We start from the raw sequence: 23,373 nt of genomic DNA, 5'->3' as shown, positions 1-23,373 counted from the left end.
AAAAAAAAATCTAATTCAAGCTATATTAATATTTGAATAGCAAACAGTTTGAATTTATATTTTTATTTTAGAACAATAATGTCTTTACTGGCGATCATTAATGTCTCAATGATTTTTTCAAAATCGATTTAAATTTTTCACGGTATTCCAAAATTTCTGAATTTTCTCTTTAAACAATTTTAATTTAAACAAATTTACTAAGCTTACAAAAAATATATGAATCTAATTCAAGCAACATTAATAATTAAATCAACAAACCGTTTACAGGAACAAATTACTTACGGTTAACTCCATTTCTTAAATCTGAGAACAAAAATTAAATATTATAAACATATATCAATACATATTATTTTATAAAGCATTTTTTTAAATATATGAGGAAAGGCATATAAATCAAGGAAAATTCGAAAATCTATTTTTTAGATGAGTTTAAATTTTTTCAATACATTAATAAATGATTAATGACACTAATGATGATTACAATATTAATATTTTACATCTAATAAATATACAACATTAATAGATTAATAAATAAATGATCACAGCATTAATATTTCTCATAAGAGTTCAGTGCCGGTTAAAATAATTCCTAAAAATTTGAATACGTAATTTCTTTTAAAGATTATTTCACTGAAATAAAATATAAACTCACAAAAAATGCTCAAACTTGTAAGAAAAGTATGCTGATTTATTCTTACCGTATTTGAAATCTCAATAAACAGCTGTTTAGCAGATAATATTGGGCGTAAGAATGTAGTCATCTTGAATATTTTGTTAATCACTTTTGGTAATTGATATAAAAATGCCTCTAAAAACAGGTTTAGGTAACCGACTACGTTCGAAGGAATATTTTTGAACAATTGGATTTTTTAAAAACTATTTATGGATTTTTTTAAAAACTGTTTATGGTTTTTAGATGTATTGTCGATTATAAACACTATAAATACAAAAAGAAATTATTAGGAAATATAATATATTTTGAGAAATAGGAAAATTTGTAGTAAATTTTAATGAAATTTAACCAAAATGGTTAACATTCTACACAAAATTGTAATGCAGCAATCTTATTTTTCTTTGTGCACAAGTTATAGAATATACTGATGAATGAAATGAACCAAAATCTAAGAAACATTTTGAGATGCAAAGAAATTATGGGTAAAAATATACGTATATATACATTTTTTCCATAAATTTACAACTTAATTTTTTCTAAAAACACCTATAAATGAAAAAGTATTTCACCAACAATAAAACTTTTGGTTCAATTCATTGGCCATATTTTTAAAACACACGCTGAAATTTTTATGTAAATACCTCTATTAGTTTTTGAGATATCAAGTTAACGGCGGATTGAGAAAGTTTGAGAAAATTGAAGTTAAATAATTTTTTAGCAAAAATTTTTCTTTAAAATTCTCCTGAATGATAGGTCAGACCTTCCTTTTCTTAGAAAATACTATTTTGGAAAGAGGAAAGCCTGAACTACAAGAAATAATAATAAAAAAAAAGAATTCGCCAATGTGCTCGATAACCAGTGTTTTCAACGTAGTCTTATACCTTAAACTAAAAAGGCTAAACTGGGTTGCCTTGGATCGGAAACACTTTCTCTTTTGAATTGTAAATGTATATCTGGAAAATTCACCAAGTAATATTCAACAAATCGAGACATTCAAACATCATTTATAAATTGCTCATTATTTTTGATTCATTAGATGTATAAATCAATCATTAGGTCTCAAGTCTGCTCTGGAACCATGATCAGTAATTCAGCAAAATAGTCGAAATTGTATTCAAAAAAATGTCTGTAGGAAAAACGTTTTAATTTTTATCAGATGCAGAAAAAATGCACTACTAATATAATGAATGTTGTCTAAATTATCTTTAGTTACATTCTGATTAGAAAAAGTAAAATTTTAAACTGATTATTTATGAGCTTCATTTTTATTAGCTTATATTTTTTAATTTTATTTATTTCTAGTAGAGGGCACCCCAACAATTGTATTATGTCCGGGTCACCAATATTGTTATTTGGCGATAGGCACGGACCGAACTCGCAACTTTTGGATTCGATAGTCGAGTAACATGACCACAAGGCAAAAGTAATTACTCATGTCTCGTAGCTGTTATCTGGCTTATAAAGCTTCACCACATGTTTAATTTATCAGATGCAGAAATAATGCACTATTAATATAATGAATGTTATCTAAATAGTCATTAATTACGTTCCGATTAGCAAAAGTAAAATTTTAAACATCATAAAAGCAATTTCAGTTAAATTAAAGTTATATATGTTGCCAGCAAAGCAATTAACACCGGCATTCTACAGAATTCTATTGGCATTTTATAATGCAGGACGGTTTTAGGCACTGTATGAAGTATGAGAATTATTAGATACTTTTCTTACTCATTCTATATTATTCATAGGTATTCTTTACAATGGTAGATACTATTTAGGCATAGTATGAAAAAAGGTCATGTAAGGCTATTTTATAAATGACTTGCATTCCTCAAAAATACGAATATCATTCTGAAAAACTAATGAGAATTTCATGAAAAAAACTTATTAAAAGTGCATAAAGAAAAACGAAAGTTATACAAAACAAAATTTACCATTCTTATTCAGAGAAACAAATTTTTATATAATAAATAAGAAATTAAAATTTACCTACTTTTTAAAACGAATCCCTGAGACCTCGAGTAAAAAGTCACGTGCGTTGACACGTGATATTCGAAATGAATAGGAAAAGTATTTCATACTTTGCCGCTTTGACATTTGGCATTCTATAGAATGCCTAGAAATTGAGTGAGATATGAATTGTTTGATACATTGATGGTTAATTTTAGGCATTCTATAGAATGCTGGGTTTTATACTTTGCCAATAACATATTAACGAGTCCCTCAGTGACATGTAAAAACCACAATATATGTAAATTTTGCCCATGTAAATATTGATTTTTGTTATAACAATAACCTTATGCAAAAGCCCAAAATAGAAACAATTCTTTCGTTCGGATTTTACACTAGCTTTTCTTTTTTTCAAAATCTTTTTCCAATCAGCGCTGTTGCGAAGATGAGCTAGTCATGGAATTGTTCTCTGCCGCTATTGTTTTATCATTTGGACTGTTTATTTTTATATGTAATTGATCAATTTTCCTGAAACGCAAAATTTGCCTGGTTATAAAAAGTTTAATGTCTTTGATCAAACAGTTGCTTTAACGCCTGTATAATGAAGATTCTGGAAAAATTGTAGATTTTAGTCATGAGAAATATATTGCCATGAATAAATGAATTAACCTAAAACTTCGAACTAAAAACTGTGGTTTGATTGTGGACCTAGGACTTATTGCTTCTGTAACAATGTTTTTCTCATGGAAAGCTCGTCGAAAATATTATAAGAGTCTAATAGCTCAATGATGTCTTTGTTATTAGCTTTCAAATCTAATCACCAGGTAAGGTTTACCATATTCTAATATAGGAGTGAAATCCATATGTGAAGATTGCGTTGAAGATTTGTTTTCATTTTTTATTTCCCGCATATATATTATAGATAAAGTATAGAAATCTTTTTAAAAATTCGAATTTGATGAATCTTTTCGTTTTAGACCTCCATGAGTTTGAAACACACATTTTTGGAATGATATCCACTTTTCTGGCAATGCGATAATTTAATGCGTCTGTCTGTCTATGACAAAGATAACTGAAAAAAAAACTTTCAGCTATAAGTTTAAAATCTGATATACAATCTTTCCCTCAAATTTCGAGATTTATATCGAATTTTGAATAAGATCTGTTCAGAGGAAGTCCATATGTCCGACTGTTTGAATATAAGTTAACATGACAACGATAAAATGAAGAGAGCTAGATGTATAAAATTCTGTGCACAGATGTAACATCTATTGTGCAAACCCTCGCCAGATTTTGAGTCAAATCCGCAGAAAGGATGACTGTCTAACGGTCTATACTTTAAACAACATGCAAATTCTATAATTCAGAAAATTCAGTTATTTAAATATATCAAATTTGGTATGGGATTTTATGACTTCAAGTGCAGTGTTGTGTCACATTTTTGTTTCAATATGTTGAGAAAAACGTGTTGAAAACACAACTTTTTTTTTTGAAAACTCTTAACGCATTCTAGAGATTAATCGCCAAATAACTCGCCAAGGATGCCACGATAGATCCAGTAAAAATGCTAAATACACGCCAAAAGTTAATATTTTGTAACTAATGCACGCCGAATGCATAAAATAGTTGTGAAATGGCGTGACAAATTTAATAGTGAGGATGCGAGAAAGTTTTTGGAAGCCACTCCCTCTGATTGAGTTTTGATTTTGTGTATTTTTCAAAGAAAGGAAAGCACTCTAAGTGAACTAAATAACATATTACGCAATTTAAAGTTATATAAGCTAGAATATTATCACATCACATTAAATAACGTTGTTTTATGATGTAAATTTAAGTATTTTACGTGTATGAATTTGAAATAAATTATTTTACGTTTAAAAGATTCGTGCCAATATTTCAAACGTTTTTGTTTTAAAATATTATTTGAAAATTATTGGTTTGTTCATAATAAAAGAAGAATGCTTTCGCTAGTTGAATTCAAACAAAACAAAACAAAAAAACAATATCTTGAGACACTTCTATCTGAGAATAAATGAAATATTATTATAGTTAAATGAAACTGATAGTAACTATTCGTCTCTACTAGATAATGAATTTTAGACAGCAAAATTTGCAATTACTTTTCAATAAGCTGAAGCTTCTACAATTTGAAACTTAGTATGAAACTCTGTCTATTCTGATTTTAGAAAAATTAGAAAAATAATGGAATTCTCCACAATAAAATCATAAGAAATAAATCATGAATTCTACTTTCGCTATAATCTCACACGTGTACTTATAGTTACTACAAATAAAAAAAAACTTTATTTATAAAGCACGTAAAATACAAAACTCAAATGAACCCTTCTTTGCATGATTTTTTGTGAAATAAATCAGGGTGATATAATTCGTGCTCTAGATTGAAGGAAAATTGTTTAAAAGAAATCCTATTATAAATATATAATATAAAATAATTAAGAAATAGTGTGATGGAAGTATCCATCATCATCAAATTTACTTCTTAAGCTTAGCACAAAATCTTCAATGTACCTTTTCTAAATTTCTCCACTAATTATCGCTTTTATTAGTAAAAAAAATAATCTTAGTTTAGTTATAAAAAATATCAAGGAATTGCTCATTTTTTAAAATCATAACAAATTGCAGAATGACAAGTTGAAATCCACTATAATAATTGGGACATTTGATTTTTTTGACAGCTACATTTCTTATTATGCAATATTCAAGAAAAATTTGACAGCAAAAACCAATTTACAGTACATCTGTTCTGAGTACAATTTTTTGTTCATTAAATGTCATGATAAAAAATTCCATCATCATGAAAAGGACGGTTAAATCTCCATTATTATTAAAAGATATTAATAATAATTCTAAGGTATTAAAAAATGAGACTTTAATGTATTAAGGAAGATTTAATTAAGAAAAATCTCAAAACCAAATTTAAAAATATGAGCGAAATAGCTATTCTATCATTTAGTTACGAATTTCTTTTAATTAATCTTTGATTTCAGAGTAAAGACCTTTAAATTACAATACTTAAATTTATAAATCGCCCAAAATGTCATTGTTTCTATTCGAATAGACACAAAATTACGAGATTTGCTCCGAAGTAATTCAGTTGCAACTACAAAATGAGATGCCAATAGAATTAATTTAAACTAAAATTTAATCCCTATGTTTTACACATTCTCAAATTCGTTGGAGCCATTTAAAGAAATAGTGGGAGAGGTCTCTCCAAAACTTTCTCGCATACTTTCTAATAAACTTGCCATGCCAGAGAACGCTTTATCGTACACATAATAGGGACGAATTATTACCTTTTGTCGTGTATTTACCCCTTTTACTGAATCTATCATGTCATCTTTGGCGAGTTATTTGGCGATAAATAATTGGCATGGGTTAGTAGAAAAATTGGACATAAAATTGTACTTTTAGATACAAACCTCTATACCAAAACCTGAAATATTAAAATATTTCCATTCTTGTGTCATCGCCTTTTCTTGCTTGTGAAAATGCAGACCGACAGACATTCACTCTCTTAGCAAATTTGATTCAAATTGATACATAATCTACACTTTAGATTTTAAATCTTTTGAATTGAATTTTATTTATTTAACTCTATTCACTTTATAATCGTGTTAACTTAGTCAGACAGATGGATTTCATCTAAGTAGACTTTACACAAAATTGGACAAAAATCTACAAATTTGGTCGTAAAGACTTTATACCAAATTTCTACCACCGATCTCAAAGCGTGTTTTAGTTATCACAGACAGACTCATTTTCCAAAAAAATATGTTTTTTAAATTCATGGAGATCTAAAATGTGGTATTACGTCTCCAGAATTGATGCTTAGATCGTATACCAAATTTTAACCATCTCGCTCATACCGTTTTTGAGTTATCGTGGTCATAGAATGACGGACATTTTCCAAAAATACGTGTTTTAAATTCAGGGAAGTGTAAAATGAGGGGATTCGTCAAAATTTCGAGCTCGAATTTTTTTTGAAACTTACTATGATTTCTTTGTATTATGCATATGAGAAAGTAAATATCTGTCAATAAATCTGTCGGTGAAAACATGATGATTCTAAAGGAACGCGAACTAGATAAATTATATTTCTACGTTGTATTTTTTTCTCAAAAATTATATATATGTGTATCAACATACGGCATGAATCACTTCTTCCAAAATGTTTGCCATTATTCTGAGCATGTGGAAGCGTTATCTTAAAACAAAAGCAAACTTGAAAAAAGAATTTCAACAAATTGCTTTATCATTCGAATTGCAGACGATAGTAAATTTTGAGATGAAATCCGTTAAAGGAATTATTGTTTTTTGCCCTATCAATTTTTACGTTTTTCTAATATGGATAATATGATAAAATCGCTGATAACTACAATTTTTATATTGAAATCCGAGATTTGTATGAATTTTGAACTGTTGATCATCCAAAATGAGCAATAATCTACTTTTCATTGTCACTTGACAGCTTTAAATCGAACAATCTTTAAATCTGATTAGACAATTAAAAATATTTTGTCGTTACATTTTTCGTTCTAATGAGACAATTAAAAATATGTTATCGCTACATTTTTCGTTCCAATGAGACAGTTAAAAATATGTTATCGCTACATTTTTCGTTCTAATGAGACAATTAAAAATATGTTATCGCTACATTTTTCCTTCTAATGAGGCAATTAAAAATATGTTATCGCTACATTTTTCGTTCTGATGAGACAATTAAAAATATGTTATCGCTACATTTTTCGTTTATTAATATTTTATGTTTAAATTATAGTTTTAAGTATATAAAAATAGTTTTGATTGTTTTTACTTACCTTTATTACGGTTTCTACCTATTAAGGAAACAAAGATTTAAATTCAGTATAATGAGAACTCTAGTGACATTTATATAAATCAGAAAATAAAAGTCTGAGCAATATTCATGCATAGAATAAAAAAAGAAAAATACTTTCTTTTCTGAATTAAAGATTTACACGTTTTAAATTGTTGTTCTAATAACAAAAAATAAAATTTTAAAAAACATTCTGTTAAATTTAATTTAATTTCTGGTTAAGCATTTAGAGTGTCTTAAAGAATCATAAGAGAGAAATAGTTTTTCATTTCAAGAATAGTTTTATTTCAATCGGCACCCTATTCTCAAATTACTGATGGCAAATTTTTTCAATCTAATACATGCAATTCGAATGAACTTCATACAATGTTTGACTCCAAATAATATCATATCTTTTTCAAATTGCCAAAAGAAATAGATTATTGAATTCTCAAAGTGAGAGGCAGCCAATAGAGTTTATATTCTTGATTCTTATCAATAGTTAAAGAAATGTATTTAAATCCGTTTAGGGGCGATTTCTTTTACTTATTCTCAGTTAATCGTTTTTTCTATAATTAGTCAGTTTGTGATGTGAAAAACTTTTTTGTTACTTTATAACTAACTATAAAAGAGAATTTATTTAAATTTTTATATGATCTTTGTCCATCATTAATACCATATAATCTGTTACTAGTATTAGATATTATATCACGCTAGTTTGAACTTACCAAATCGATTTCTCCAATCTATTGGACCTGTAAATGATAAATTACAAACATGAATTCGTCATGATCTGCAAAATCTCTCTCAAAATTCATATATAAATATATAGGACAAATCCAACTAAGAAAGCATATAAGTAACAGAAAATTAAGGCTCAATCAAAAAAGAAACTATAGTTGAAAAGCACAAATCGGACGAGTTCGAAGGCTTTAAAGATATCTAAATTTCAGTTCTGATATGTTAAAAAAGGATTTTCTAAACTTTTAAACATTTTGACTCGTTTTTTGTCTAAAACTATTAGGGACAGCTTCGTCCGCAGTGCATTTGATTTTTTTCAAAAACGAACTCGCTCTTTTGAATTGGTTTTTTCAGAACTCGATCTTTTTGAAATTGGTTCTATAGTCCAAAAAGAAACTTTTATCAAGAAAAAAAAACATTTATTTAAAAATAAAACAATTATATTTACACAAATAATAACAAATCAAACACATAATTGATAATGAGCCTTTTCGGAATTAATAGAGAAAGTAAATTAAATAGAAAATTCATAATTAAAACGAATTTTTAATAAAATAGACTGGGATGAGATACTGCATGGAAACGAAGCTTTAAGGGAAACCCCAAACTTGAGCAACAGGAATCCATCAATTTATATATATATATATATATATATATCCCCGGAGTTGGAGTTGAAATGGCACATATTTCGTGACTTTATATTTTATCATTCGACACGAGTCAATTGTTTGCATATTACACATTTTTGTATCACTACCATGCGGCGGCTTGATACCAAATTTAAGCTCACATTAAATATGTATAAGTATTGGTAAGAGTGCATACACCCAAGATCTTGTCACGACTCTCAATTTTATTCTTTTCACTACACACTCAGCAAGATCACTGACTTTTTAAAAATTCAGCGATGTTCAGAGTAGTTGTTATAGATAAACACAGATGGAAGCTAAAATTGCAAATATGCAATTTCGCTTCCAGAACAGCTATTATGTTACAAAAGTTCTGAAGTGTGGTTTATTTTCTAAATATTTCACTAATCCATACGCCACTGCTTTAAAATATTCTCTTGTAAAAGACTTGTGAGAAGGACTTAAGAAAGTTGGTTCTTTTTTATTCTATTCTTTCATACATGTTATTATAACATTCGAGTATTATTAACTGACCTTGTTGAAGTTGCCAGTTGTACAATCCTACGTGATCCTGGACAGCTTCTGTGCTTTCTATCTAGCATTTTTGATTTTTTTTTTATTGAGAATATTTATTTAGTCATTTGCAAAGAGATTAGAAACACAAAATTGAGCAATGATAAAATATGAAAATGCTATTAAAATGAAATTTAAGATCACTGAAGTGATCATTACCGTGCTGAGCAAGATACTAGACACTACAGGACCTAGGACCTGCACTAGATCTACATTCTGGGGATAATTCCACCAAGAATATCATAATGATATTTCTATCAAACCATTTTGAATGCAAATATAAAACGAGGAAGAATTTGCGCTAAATTAAAGTTCACAAATTGAGGTTATAATAAGTCTCGCTTGCAATAACTTTCTGTTTGGGAAATCAGACTGCAATGAAGCATGTTGTTCAGTGAACCTATTTCATGAATTTCGTTCCCTCTCTTCTTCGTATATTATTGAAATATTCGAATGTTATACATATTTTTTTACTCTCTCGAATATGAAGCATACAAATAGAAAGTATAGTAATCGTTAAGAGATTTCAACTTAAGATTTTGACGATTCTCAACTTCTCTGATTTCCCTAAGTAAGTCATGTCATTAACTCTCCAACCCACACGAAGGCACACGGATAATAAATACTGAATGACCGCCGCAACAGCAACACTGCCGAGAACTGTGGTTGAATCCTAATGGCCATCACCGGCCACGGTGCAATTCTTCCCTAAGGAAGTACACCTTGCCATCGATGGGAGGAGCGAGACCCCCATCTTTTCTTGTACCCTCCAAGGTGGCGAGATCCAACCACCATACCGGAAGCATCTCATTCTCCTTTCGAGGTGGCCCCCGGGGGGATTCCCTAAGTAAGACCAACCCCCCCTTTTAATTATGTCTATTAGTCTATTTGTTCGTTTTTCTTTGAATTCAAAAGTAATTTCAGCTGACCGAATAATATTTGGCATACGAACCAGCCCCCAAATTTGTAGATTTCTATCAAATTTTGAACAAATTCCAAATAGAGGAAGTCTGCTTGTTTTATTTTCCTAGTGAAAAAGCACTCAACAACTAGAAAACGAAAAATCTAATAGAATATTTATATCTTCTAAGAGGTTTTCTTTTTTTACAGAATTTTTTTAACAGTTTGGCTTAAGTTCTAGCACAATTTATATACAGATTTATCATATAAAGTATATGAAATCATAAAAGTTGGAATCAAATCCTTCAAAAGTCTGTACTTTGACTCTCTGTTCGTCTGTACTTTCTCATAAATGTAAACGCGTTAACTCAAAAACGCAATGACTTAAATAAATAAAATTTGTTTGCCATTTTTGTTACTACAATTGTAGTTTTATGTCAAATTTGTGTTTCAATCGGTTCAAAAAAATGCTTCGAAATTATGTACCCGATTTTTAGGTACCTATTTCAGCGATGTACTGCCTATTATCTCCCTTTAGATTCAGAAAAAATCTCAGCTAGATTCACCCCAAGATTGGTCTCTCGGTATTGTTTATCAGTTATATGTAGTTAAACACAAGTATCGGTTTGCTTTAACACATTAAGAATCGCATAACTCTCATGCGCGAAAATAAAATACTGAGCAAAGATGGAGTTCATAGCCTAACCATAATTTTATCCTTAACACTTTTATTATAGAGTATATGAAAAAGTTTCGGAGAGACAACTCCCATTGGTTTGTTTTATTTGATCTTGAGATTTGGATTTATTCAAGTTCCTGGTTTATTTTTATATCTGACTGATCCTGATTATCAACTAGGATTTGTCTACCTACATTAAATGATACCACATACCAAGAATTGTTATAGTATGAATTACCAGGTTCATTCATCATCAATACGACACAATTCCGCGGTCGAAGTTAATTACACATTATGGAGAAGATATTATTTCTTCAACGTTCATAATGAACAATCATCATATTCGAAATCATGTTCTTTAGTTCTTTTATATTTTTATATCTGACTGATGCTGATTACCAACTGGGAAGTGTCTGCCTACATTAAATGATACCACATTACCAAGAAATGTTATAGTGCGAATTACCAGGCTCATTCATCATCAGTACGACACAATTCCTCGGTCGAAGTTAATTAGAAATTGTGGAGAAGATATTATTTCTTCAACATTCATAATGAACAATCATCATGTTCGAAATCATATTCTTTAGTTCTTTTATATTTTTATACCTGACTGATCCTGATTACCAACTGGGAAGTGTCTACTTACATTAAATGATACCACATTACCAGAAAATGTTATAGTGCGAATTACCAGGCTCATTCATACGACACAGTTCCGCGGTCGGAGTTAATTACACATTATGGAGAATATATTATTTCTTCAACGTTCATAATGAACAATCATCATGTTCGAAATCATGTTCTTTAGTTCTTTTAGAAGACTGATAGATTCTGTGACTAGCTGTAAGCAAAAGGTTTATAATTATAGGATTTTGAGCTGAGAATACATCAGTTTTCGTAAAAAAAAATAGCCGCATAGGGTGAAAATAACATTTAATTTATTGTTCTTACTTTGTCTTTGAAGGTACTTAGCCTTTTTTATTACTTTGGTTTTTCAATGTATAGTACATTATAAAAAGTGACTCAATAATGTTAGATAATTGTATGAAAAACAAGATATTACTTCTGGAAATTACTTTTTAACAAACTATTTCAGAACTACTACATTACAGAAAAAGCATAATTTTTCAAAAGATTTTTTAATACTGTTGATCGATTATAGTTTGGTATGTTAAACCTTATGTTTGATATGTTATATATTAAACCCCTAATTTTCACTCAACCTTGGATTTTATTTTAAGAAATGGATTATTAAATCAAAAATGGGGTTTCACTATACATTAAACAACTTTATATGCATAATAAGATGTGAAAAATTCATAATGGTCATTATAATCCAGAACATTTTAATCTAATTTCCTTTTTTCAATTCTTAGATCATATTTTTTAACAAAAAGTTATCTAAAAAATTAAATAGAGGTATCCTAAAACTATGAAAGTATATTATTTATTAGGCAGATTTCTTTTATTTTTGTATTCAATTCTTATTCTGTTAAATGGACTTAAAAATATTATTTTATAATTATTATTAACATTTGTAAGCCAACAAAATGCAAGTTTACCTTCATTTCCGTTGATAATCCCTAGAAGAATAATGAAAAAAATACTATATTATAAATATGCAAAGGATTTATAAAACTTTATATTAACAAAAAAAATTAACAAATTTAATATGCATTTAAACAATTTCATTAATTTATATTTAATTCTATTTTGTTAAATAAATTGATGATGAAAATTCGTTTAATTAGTATTAAATTCAACAAGATTTTAAATATCCGAGACTTTTAAATCCAAGTATAATTTCATATGTACCTCCATTTCCACCAATTATACCTGTGGGAGAAATAAAAAACCTTATTACGAATATGTAATAAATATGCAAATTTCAATAATGTGTACATAAAACAGTGTTCATTTTCGTATTTAAATTCTATATTACTAAATATATTTAAGAAATAATCTTTTCTATTTTTATTAAAATTTTAAAACCGAGTGTAAATGCAAATTTACCTCCATTTCCACCAATTATACCTTAGGGGAAAATGTAAAAAAATATTCATATTAAAAATATGAAAATAATTCTTAAAATTTTTATTTTTAACAGTATATAGATAAAGATACATTTCATTTCGCAGTTTATATATATATATTTTTAAATAAAATTAAGAAATATTTTTAAAATTAAAATGCTATTTACCTCCATTACCATTGACCTCACCTAAAGAAAAAAAGAAAGTCAAAAACACCATGTTTTAAATATGAAAACTTAAATTAGCACTATTGAAATCATATAAATAAAAATATATGGAGGAATATTTCGTATATTTAAATTTAAATACTATTAAATATACGAAAAATATATTAAATTAATATATTAATATATTATAAAAATATATTAAATATATTACTATTAAATATACGAAAAATATATCTTAAAATTTTCATTTTTAACAGTATATAAATAAAGATATATTTCATTTCGCAGTTTAAATATTTATTCGTATTCGTTATTTCGTATATTTAAATACTATTAAAAATGCGAAATATTCCTCCATTTACTATACTGAAATTAGCAAATTAGAAATAAATGTAAGTTTACCTCCATTTCCGCCAATGATACCTAAAGGAGTAATGTAAAAATTCCATATTATAAATATACAAATATTTAAATATTATTATATATAAGAAATGTTCTTTTTTTTACTATAAGGAAATTTTCAAAACGGAAATAAAAGGAAGTTTACCTCCATTTTGGCCAATGATACCTAAGGGAATAATATAAAAATACCATATTATAAATATGCAAGCAATTCTTAACATTTTTAACTTTTTAAATTATATAAGTAATGTAATGATATTTACCTTCCTTTCCGTTTCTGTTGCCTAAAAAAATAAATATAAGAATCTCAAATAAATATATTGTTTTCATCTAAATTGCAATTTTTAAACACTCATAAATTATATATAGTGAAATTATTTTCCTTTTTAATTATTTTCAATTTTTAATAGCTTCGTTTTTATAGTGCACATAATAAATCTATTAATTTGTCTAAAGCTTTTGGTGCTCATTTTAATGTAATTTAATCATTTTTATTTAAGAATTGTGATAAAACTCTTTAAAACTGCAAAATATATATTCATCTCATTCTCTTTATTATGATATTCCCACACTTACCAAAAAATCACTTTTTGCATTATATTTCTACCTAATTTGGAGGCATTTTGAATACCTACGCAACTCCTTTTCTTATCTATGCATTTAAAGTTTTAACATAATATATAAGTGTCCATTTTATTAAAATTATCTACAAGGAATATAATGAATTCTACATTGATTTTAATGATTCAAATAACTAAATTGTATTACTTATCATCATACTTGACTAATTTCAATGATTACTTAAATTTATTGTCATTATTATTATAGCTTTGATGAATCAAGAAATAACACTGAGTTTCGAATGACAGTAAATCTCAATTGTGCTTACATTATTTATATATACCTTTGTATTTAAATATTTTTAAATTAAGCAATTAAACATACCCTTACCTCCATTCCAACCGTTGATACCTGAAAAATAAATAGATTAATCTCATATTAAAAATATTTAAAAAAAAATCTAAAAAGAATTCTCTTCTAAAAGCATATTTGGTTATTAGGATTATACTTCTAAGTTTAAAACTACCTCAGTTTAAAAGCGCACAACATTTCACCATTAAAAGTGCTCACAACAACACATGCACACACATTTCAAGCAGATATTATCCAAACACATTAAAACGCGCCAATTCAAATTAAATTGTTGCATCTCAAATGGAGGAAAGTAATAGGTTGAAATGAAAAACGATTCCGAATCAAAGTATGAATCTGAATGATTTTTTTTCTATTTATTTTCTTTCTTTAGAATTCGAAACCATAAGAAAATAGTTCAACGAGTTTTTTAAAAAAATCGAGATAAATATGAATAAATTATCTAACAAATTGCACTGACTATCAGCATTACCGAAATTGTAATCGACTTCCTGTTTTAGTGTTAGAGAGAGAGAATAGAAGAATGGTGCACAGCGGAAATCGAGAAGGATACAAAAAGATGATTTTAAGATTTATATTCAGTGTAGTTTAAATTTTTAACTTTGTATTTTTTGAATTGTGCAACAGAATAAAATTGAAACAGAATGAATTGGCACAAAAAGTTTGGTCTGTTGATTGAATAGACTTGATAAAACGTCACAGTTATAGTCGAAGTCTCAGGGGGGAAAATATTAAGTATTAGAAATGCAACTGACTTATTCGATATTTACCACTTGTTTATACATAGATATATTCAATAGAAAAAGCAAAACGTTCCTTTTTCTGTATGTTAAGTTAAACCGAGATTAGTATTTACATATGCAGACGAAGAAAAAATATAATCTTATTTGCCGAAATGCGTAGATATTTAATTCGGATTGTTTCCACTGAAAGTAACAAAGTTGCATTATTGTAAGTATGCAGTTGTTGTAAGTATTGACTTTCATAATATCAATCTTGAGGATTCGCGTCCAGTAGGTTGCGAGTTCGAACCTCGCCGGCCGAAGATTCCCCGCTTACTTGGTGGCTGACGCGCGTAAAATCTGTCGTGGGCACAAAGTCCTCCATGTCGAGAGTAATACCACTGGGGGTACTGGATCAGGGGTGATTGTTCCCTGATTCAGGTTTAAATTACGATCTGTGATTGAGGGAATGAAATGCGTGAATTAAGTCCGCCCCGTAAAAAGGGTTGTGACGTGTAAGTAGATAAGTCGTTCTCTTGGCTCTAGTGGGCGCTACTTTAGAAACAAGAGATGCTCTTCCTCAGGCTTAAATCAGCCGTCTTCGAACTGCGGGCTTGTCCATGACAAGTGGTATTAAACTACGATGGCTGATGAACATTGGGACTCTGAGGATGAAGAATGGGCGAGTTACTTAGTTTGGACATTTGTGGAGGCAAAAATCTATTATTTGTTTGTAGTTAAAGATTGAATTTTAGGTTGATAATTTAAATAATTTTATCCTTTTTACTATAAACCAATGATATCATTCATTGACAGTATGCCAAATAACAATAATTTATAGCATATGCCTTTTTATTTCTAATAAAAAAGAAATTAATTAATTTAATTCTATTAAAAAAGAAAATTAACGAAAAACTATTTTTAAATAATTTTAATTTTTATTACCACTCTTTTATTCTTATCTGTACATATATATACATAAACTAATTGGAATATTTCTTAATAGTAATATTCTGATATTCGATGTGTGGCTTACGACCAATTTACGACAGGTGATAGTATATATTTGGAATACGAGCTGAAATATATGAAACTAGATTTTCGAAATCAGCGAAATGATTGTGGCCAATAAACTCTAAAGAAATTTTTGCAATAGAAACCATGCAGGGAAGTATTGTATTGTACGTTTTCTCAATTTCTATCATGTGGAAAAGGTTATTATTGATTATGCATCAAAATGTGAACATTTTAATAGTGATTCGGGAGTTTTGGCTGGTGCAATTTTTCGCAATTTTCCCCCATCGAGCCTATACAGTGAAATCCTACTTTTTCCTCGATTTTCTTTTTCAAAAATGGAAAAAATGGTGACAGATGGTTCTTGATGAAACATCTAGGGGTTCGTGAATTCTCATACGAAGTGAAAAGAGGGGGAAACAGATACTTTAGATACTTTATTTAGAATTTTTAAATCTTTGCAGCAGTGTTTTACGCAGAGAAAAGGCACAGTGAATTAATTTTCTTTCGATTTCTTTTAAAAAATGGAGAGATGAGAAGAGCAAGCGATCATTGATGATGTATCTAGGTATTATAAGATTTCATATGAAATAAAAGTTTCGATGTCATTGATGATATATCATCTAGGCATCATAACTTTTCACATGAATAAAATTTTTCAATGTAATTGATGATGTATCTAGGCATAAGTTTTTATATGGAATAAAATTTTTCGTGTCATTGCTGATGTATCTAGGCATCATGAGTTTTCATACAGAATGAAAGTTTTCGAGGTTATTTCTGTATTTTTGTATTGCTACTTTTTCTCATAGGGCATATCCAGAGAAACAGAGTTTTTTCGATTTCTCCTAAAAATAATGTATAAGAACAAGCAAACATTGATGATATTTCTAGATATTCTGAATTTCATGCGAAACAAATCAATATCTAAATAGGACCAGTGATTAGATATTGGCTGCTTCATCTATTTATTTTTTTATTTTATAGATAAATCAAAGATTTAACATATATTTACCTCCATTTCCGCCGATTATGCCTGAAAGAGAAAGATTAGTAATTAATAAATTTTAATTATTTTTATTCTTAACATTTTTCCCGCTCATTAAGTCCTTCGTTTTGCTTTGCAATTCTTATTTTTTTAATCTCTTGTGGATAATATTTATCAACATCTTTCTACTTAATGCATTTTTATATTGATAATCTCCTTCTTTCCAATCACCGACTTTCTGAATATAAATTAAACGTAACAAAAAGCTCGTTAATGATATTATACAGATCACAGAAATAAAAAATACTTATGGAAGAAATTAATAATGCTATCAGCATGTAGACACTGTAATAAATATCTTTTCATCAAATGGCATTCACAAATTATATAAAACCTAATCGATCATAAAAATTATAATATACATTAAGAAGGTATATTTAATTGTCATGATGGAAATGTTTAATCATTTTAAATTAATTTCTATTAAATTAAAATAATAGTATCTTAATATTTTCAGTCGACATCATTTTCGATTTTTGTTAAATATTTAAAGAAATTTTTCATGATTCACGAATCTTAAACAAAAGGTTTCTGCACGTATAAAGATTTATTTTATATTTAAATAAATATTCTAAAGAGCTGTTTTCACATTTTAAATTTATTATTAATCCTTATTATTTTTATTATACTATATTTCCTAAAATTTCATATTTAAAACTGAAGATCAGAAACCTTTTTTATTTTATCACTTGCAATTGGACTTAAAATGTTTATGCTATAATTTTGGACGAATTCGTAATAATTCAGTTAAAAATATGTCTTAATCTTCATTAGATAAAACAATGAAATGTAGCACAAATCTTAGAATATATATATATATATATATATATATATATATATATATATATATATATATATATATATATATATTAACAATCACGTGGCAGAATAGAAGAAGAGTTTGAAATTTTAAAACTTCCGATTCATGAGGGGAGACATATTACGTACAAAAAATGTTGATAAAACATACCACCATTTACATCATCATACAAGTGCAGAAGAGAGAAAAATATTTCCTTTCAGTGGTTTTACTATGAGATTTTGATAGGGATTTCTTTGACGCGTGTAGTCTTAGGAAAGAGAAAAGTATGTATCGTTAAAGGAATGTTATACGCATTTAGGGTTATTATCCCTTCATTCGTAGGATGAGAGCATACTGAAGTGAGCAGCTGTATAGAGCATGTGTATAATTAATTTTAAAAAAGTGAGAATGAATCAGAAAATAAGAGAATGTTTTATTATAAAGTTAATATTAGCTAAATTAAGACTGAAATTAGATTAAGGGATATCATTATACACATACACACATATATATATATATATATATATATATATATATATATATATATATATATATATATATATATATATATATATTCAAGGATGAGAATAATATTAATGCATTATTTTTGACATTTTGTATTTTTTAAACAATAACTTATGCATACCTCCATTTCCACCTATAATACCTGAAAAAAAATTTGTACAAAGTAAGTATAAATGGATAGAATTTATATAAATTTCGATATTTAAGTATACATTAATAAAAAAACTGAACATGAAATTACCTCCATTTCCGCCAATCAGACCTGGAGGAAGAACATAAGATATTTGTTTAATTATATATAGTTAATAAATATTCAATGTTTAATTACATAAATAAAAAAAGATCATGAGATTTACTCAATATTCTCCTCTGAAATCTTAAGGTGAATACATAAAGACTATTTGAGAGTGCATATTTTTTTCCGTCATCATTTTGAAATAGTACTACAATAGGTAAATTCTAAATACATTAAATGTACATATTCGGTTATTCACCATCCGTAAATGGCATGGAAATCAAAGATGATCAGACTTCCAATGAATGAGCAGTTGACAATTTACATGGTGATCAAGAAATAACTGGAGGTGTTCGGAGCCCTGTAGCGTATTATGTACTGGACGAAGTATAACAAAATTTGGCCACCATATACGTTAAAGTATGCGGTTTTGATTTATCAACAAATAAAAATTAGTATCAAAAACCGCCGATAGGGGAAATCCTGGCTCTGAAAACGCATAATGTGTGGAAAAAGATTACATAATTGCCAATGGAAACAGTAAATAGCAACACATCAAATACCAATGAAAAACGTTTATTATAGCAACTTACAAATTTAGCTCAAGGTGACCACCAACTTGATGTTCCAATGATTGCATGTGGTACAAGAAATTTACGACCGTGGCTCGCAGCATAGCGGCATCTATTCGATATCTTAAAGTAGGAATTCGATATTTTAAAGTAGGAATGTCTGGAACAGGGCCTTGACACAAGTGAACCAGAACCACCCCACAGCCAGAAGTTGTCAAGATTCTGATCAGTGCCATCAGTGAATGGTTGTTATCTTATAAAGGATAAAATTTCAGGATCTTACGCAATATCTTCTGCATCGTCGAGAACGGGATATCTGTTTGGTGTGATATTGAACGTGCACTGCTGGTAGCCTGCTTATTAGCTATTGCCTGATCCATAACGGTTGTTGCAACTTCTTCACCTTGTTCCTGCTTGATAACTTTACGTCTTCGGCCTGATTGCACACCAAGAATTCCTGTTGTTTCAAATCTTTCAACCATTCTTCATAAGTTAGTTATGGTCATCGGTCTTCTATGTAACTGCTTTAACCGCCGGTATTCACGAAGAGCAGTACTGGCATTTTCATCTTGCTGATAAAACAGCTTGACTAATAAGGCATGTTCACGTAGTGCAAAATTCATCCACCGGCGAATTCTTGCAGAATGACTTGAATTCTCTCAATCCTTCCTTTGATGCTCGATATCGCGTCATAAAGTACCCGTATATGTAAAATACATAATAAAGTTTTCGATCGCAGAGCCAGGATTTCCCCTAGCAGCATTTTTGGTGCTATTTCCTTTTTTCTTGATAAATCGAAACCGCATACTGGTGTCCAAATTTTGTTATATTTCATCCAGTACATAAGACGCTACAGGGCTCCGAACACTTCCTGTTATTTCTTGATCACCCTGTATATCATTTTACATATATATTTGTAAAATCTGTGGTAATATTGATGATCTTAAAATATATCTTTGATTTAATTTTAAATAAACAATTTTGCTTAGTCATTAAATTGGGGGAAAAAATAGAGCAATTGTAGTTTAAAAATTTTGAAAAATCATTCTACAATTTTAATGTGATTGCCTTTATTCAAAGCCTCCTAAAAAGGGCTGCTCCGTTCTGGAATGATAATCAGAGTAGAGTTCGCGGACAAAGATATTTTCAAACAATCGTAAATTATTTAACCCCATACAAAAGTAATTTTGAAACATTTTAATGGCCATGTTTCTGCTGTCTGAGTTGATGATCCTGCGTCCTTTAGTTCTTTAATTCCTAAGAGGATTTAAATTCACGTACTTCAGAATACTGGAATGCATGAGTTTATCTTTCAGATATTAAAAAAAATCCTACCCTCTCCTTCGAAAACCGAAATTACAGCCATGTTCTGTGGAAGCTGATATACAAAAGTCGATTGCCATTAAGAAAATGTTTGCTTGAACATCTTTCTTCAGTGTTTTCATAAAATCGGTCTGTCCCGCAAACACCATCTGGGGGAGAATTTCCAGCGAACAAAGCACACACTCTGGGTATTCAATCAATCACAATGAAAGGAGAAGAAATTTCTCTTTGATATTTAGACGTCTCGGAAGCCCACCTCAGTTTTATTGAACAGGCGCTAGGGACTTGCTCTAGTACCTTGATTCGGTATTACGCCTGACCATTTCTTTAAAATGAATATCTGGGGTCACGGCAGTGCCCCCTCGAAGTCGTGCAAAATCAAGCGGCACGGCCGTACCATCCTTCTCTCGAAGCAGTTCAGGCCTTTCTGACCCCCAATAACTTTGTTGTGGATAAAACCAGAAGCCTGAATTTTCAGTAACCAAGCAGACAATATATAAACACGGTATATTTGAAATTCCATTAAATTTGAACCAGTAGTTTAAGAATTATAACTAGTAAAAGTTTGTGAATTTTGTCACTGACTGACTGATTGACGATCATCAAAATTCTAAGGCACTTTTAGCAGACATAGAAGTTTGAAATTTAGAATACAATTAGTGTATAAATCACTAAAATGTTTTGCAATTTCGATCTAGTTTTCTAGATACACCAACTGCATAAATAACTTTGTAATCCCATATAAATATATAGGACGCCGTGTCCCCAGATACAAAGTTACATTTGCAGTGAATGACTCAGTGTACCAGTATATGTATAAATAATAATAATGAAATAATAAGTATATACAGTGGTGGACAAAAGTGGGGACATTTTTTGAAAGTTTCATGTTTTTCAACTTTGCGTACTTGTAGAATATATTAATTTTTACTTAAATTCAAATGTTTATATATCAAATTGAAGGTAATTTAATGTAGAGTTTAATAAAAAAACAGTATTACAATATCTGTATTACAAAAAAAGTTACTTTCATTTTAGTAGAACAAACAAACACAAATCGTTTTGAATAATGACGTGTTTTGTAATAAAAGAGTACTAGCCAATCACAAACACTTTTCTGAGGACCCATCAAATGTCTGTAACTATAGTTTAGGTTATTTGGATGGTAAAAGAATTATTGTTGTAGAAATATTTTGCGGAATGATGCATACTAGTACAATTAAATAGAGTATTGCTGCTTTTGAATGTTTTAAGTCCTTTTTTAATTAAACTAATTTTAAACAATGTCACCAAAAAGAAGAACTGATTGGACATCTACAAAAAGAAGCCGAATTGTCATATTGAGAGAAAATGACCTCTCTTATGCTGAAATTGCAAGACAAGTTGTAGGTTCAGTGACTTGTTTTGGTGTATGAAAGTTCTGTTTACGTTATGAAAATACGAAATCAGTGGAAAATAATTCCAAATCAGGCCGAAAAAAATGCACAATAGTGCCGATAGAAAAACTAAACGGCTGTGCCTTCAAGATAGAAAAATTTCATCAGATGTGAAATGTATGCAGCGGGTATTGCAGTAAGTTCAAGAACATTAAGAAGAAGGTTATCAGGATTTGGACTACAAGCTAGAATTCCAAGGAAAAAACCATATTTAAATGAAAAGCAACGCGAAAAACGAGTTAAGTGGGCAAAAGAACACATTAAATGGTCAGAAAATCAATGGAAGCCAGTAAACTGGAGCGATGAGACTAAAATATCGCTCTTTGGTAGTGATGGTAGAAAATACGTGAGACGTAGAGTAGGTGAAGCGCTTCATCCTGATTGCATTGAAGCAACTATAAAAACAACAACAAATGCCATGATTTGGGCATGTATGTCTGCAGATGGTGTGGACCGAATTCAAGTGATTGATGGCATCCTGAATGCCAAAAAATACATCGAAACTGTCTGGAACAAAAATTGATACCTTCCATCAGGGATTTCTTCCCCAACAAAGCACCCATTATTTTTCAGCAGGATTCAGCTTCATGCCACACAGCAAAAGTATGCAAAGCATGGTTTCAAAATACAGGCATAGATATATTACCATGGCCAGGAAACAGCCCTGATCTCAATCCAATTGAAAATTTGTGGCGACGTTTGAAAATTCTTGTACGAAAAAAACGTCCATCCAATAAAAGACAACTTATTGAATCTATAATTGATTCTTGGCACCATGTGATTACGAAAGATGGACTCCAAACACTCGTTGACTCGATGAAAAGACGCTGCGAAGCTGTCTTAAAAAATAAGGGTTATCCTACTAAGTGTTGATTGTGTAAGTATCACTTTAAAAAAATTCAAATCTAAGATAGATCTTACTAAGATGACCGTAACTTTTTATTGTAATACAAATATTGTAATACTGTTTTTGTTATTAAATTCTACATTAAATTTCCTTCAATTTGATATATAAACATTTATATTTAAGTGAAAATTAATATATTCTACCAGCAAGCAAAGTTTAAAAACATGAAACTTACAAAAAATGTCCACACTTTTGGCCACCACTGTATATATATATATATATATACACACACTTATTATTATGTATACACTTATTAAACAGAACTTGTATTA

General features: G+C 29.0%; 1 long non-coding RNA gene across 2 annotated transcripts in view; it reads right to left on the bottom strand.

The window, feature by feature from the left end:
- LOC129972764 (uncharacterized) overlaps positions 1-23,373 on the bottom strand; it is a 30,248-nt gene that overhangs the window by 3,562 nt on the left and 3,313 nt on the right. The window contains exons 3-16 of one of the 2 annotated variants that reach the window (XR_008784890.1): positions 18,870-18,890; positions 18,750-18,770; positions 17,269-17,289; positions 14,536-14,556; positions 13,848-13,868; positions 13,730-13,750; positions 13,585-13,605; positions 13,183-13,203; positions 12,996-13,016; positions 12,798-12,818; positions 12,545-12,565; positions 8,186-8,212; positions 7,462-7,479; positions 283-303 (exon numbers count right to left, since the gene is read on the bottom strand). This is a non-coding gene — a long non-coding RNA (uncharacterized LOC129972764). The remainder of the gene's footprint in view (positions 1-282; positions 304-7,461; positions 7,480-8,185; positions 8,213-12,544; positions 12,566-12,797; positions 12,819-12,995; positions 13,017-13,182; positions 13,204-13,584; positions 13,606-13,729; positions 13,751-13,847; positions 13,869-14,535; positions 14,557-17,268; positions 17,290-18,749; positions 18,771-18,869; positions 18,891-23,373) is intronic. The other variant, XR_008784891.1, reaches the window with a different exon arrangement.

The sequence above is a fragment of the Argiope bruennichi genome, chromosome 6, assembly GCF_947563725.1.
Source record: "Argiope bruennichi chromosome 6, qqArgBrue1.1, whole genome shotgun sequence".
NCBI lineage: Eukaryota > Metazoa > Arthropoda > Arachnida > Araneae > Araneidae > Argiope > Argiope bruennichi.
This window is presented reverse-complemented; position numbering and strand designations above follow the sequence as displayed.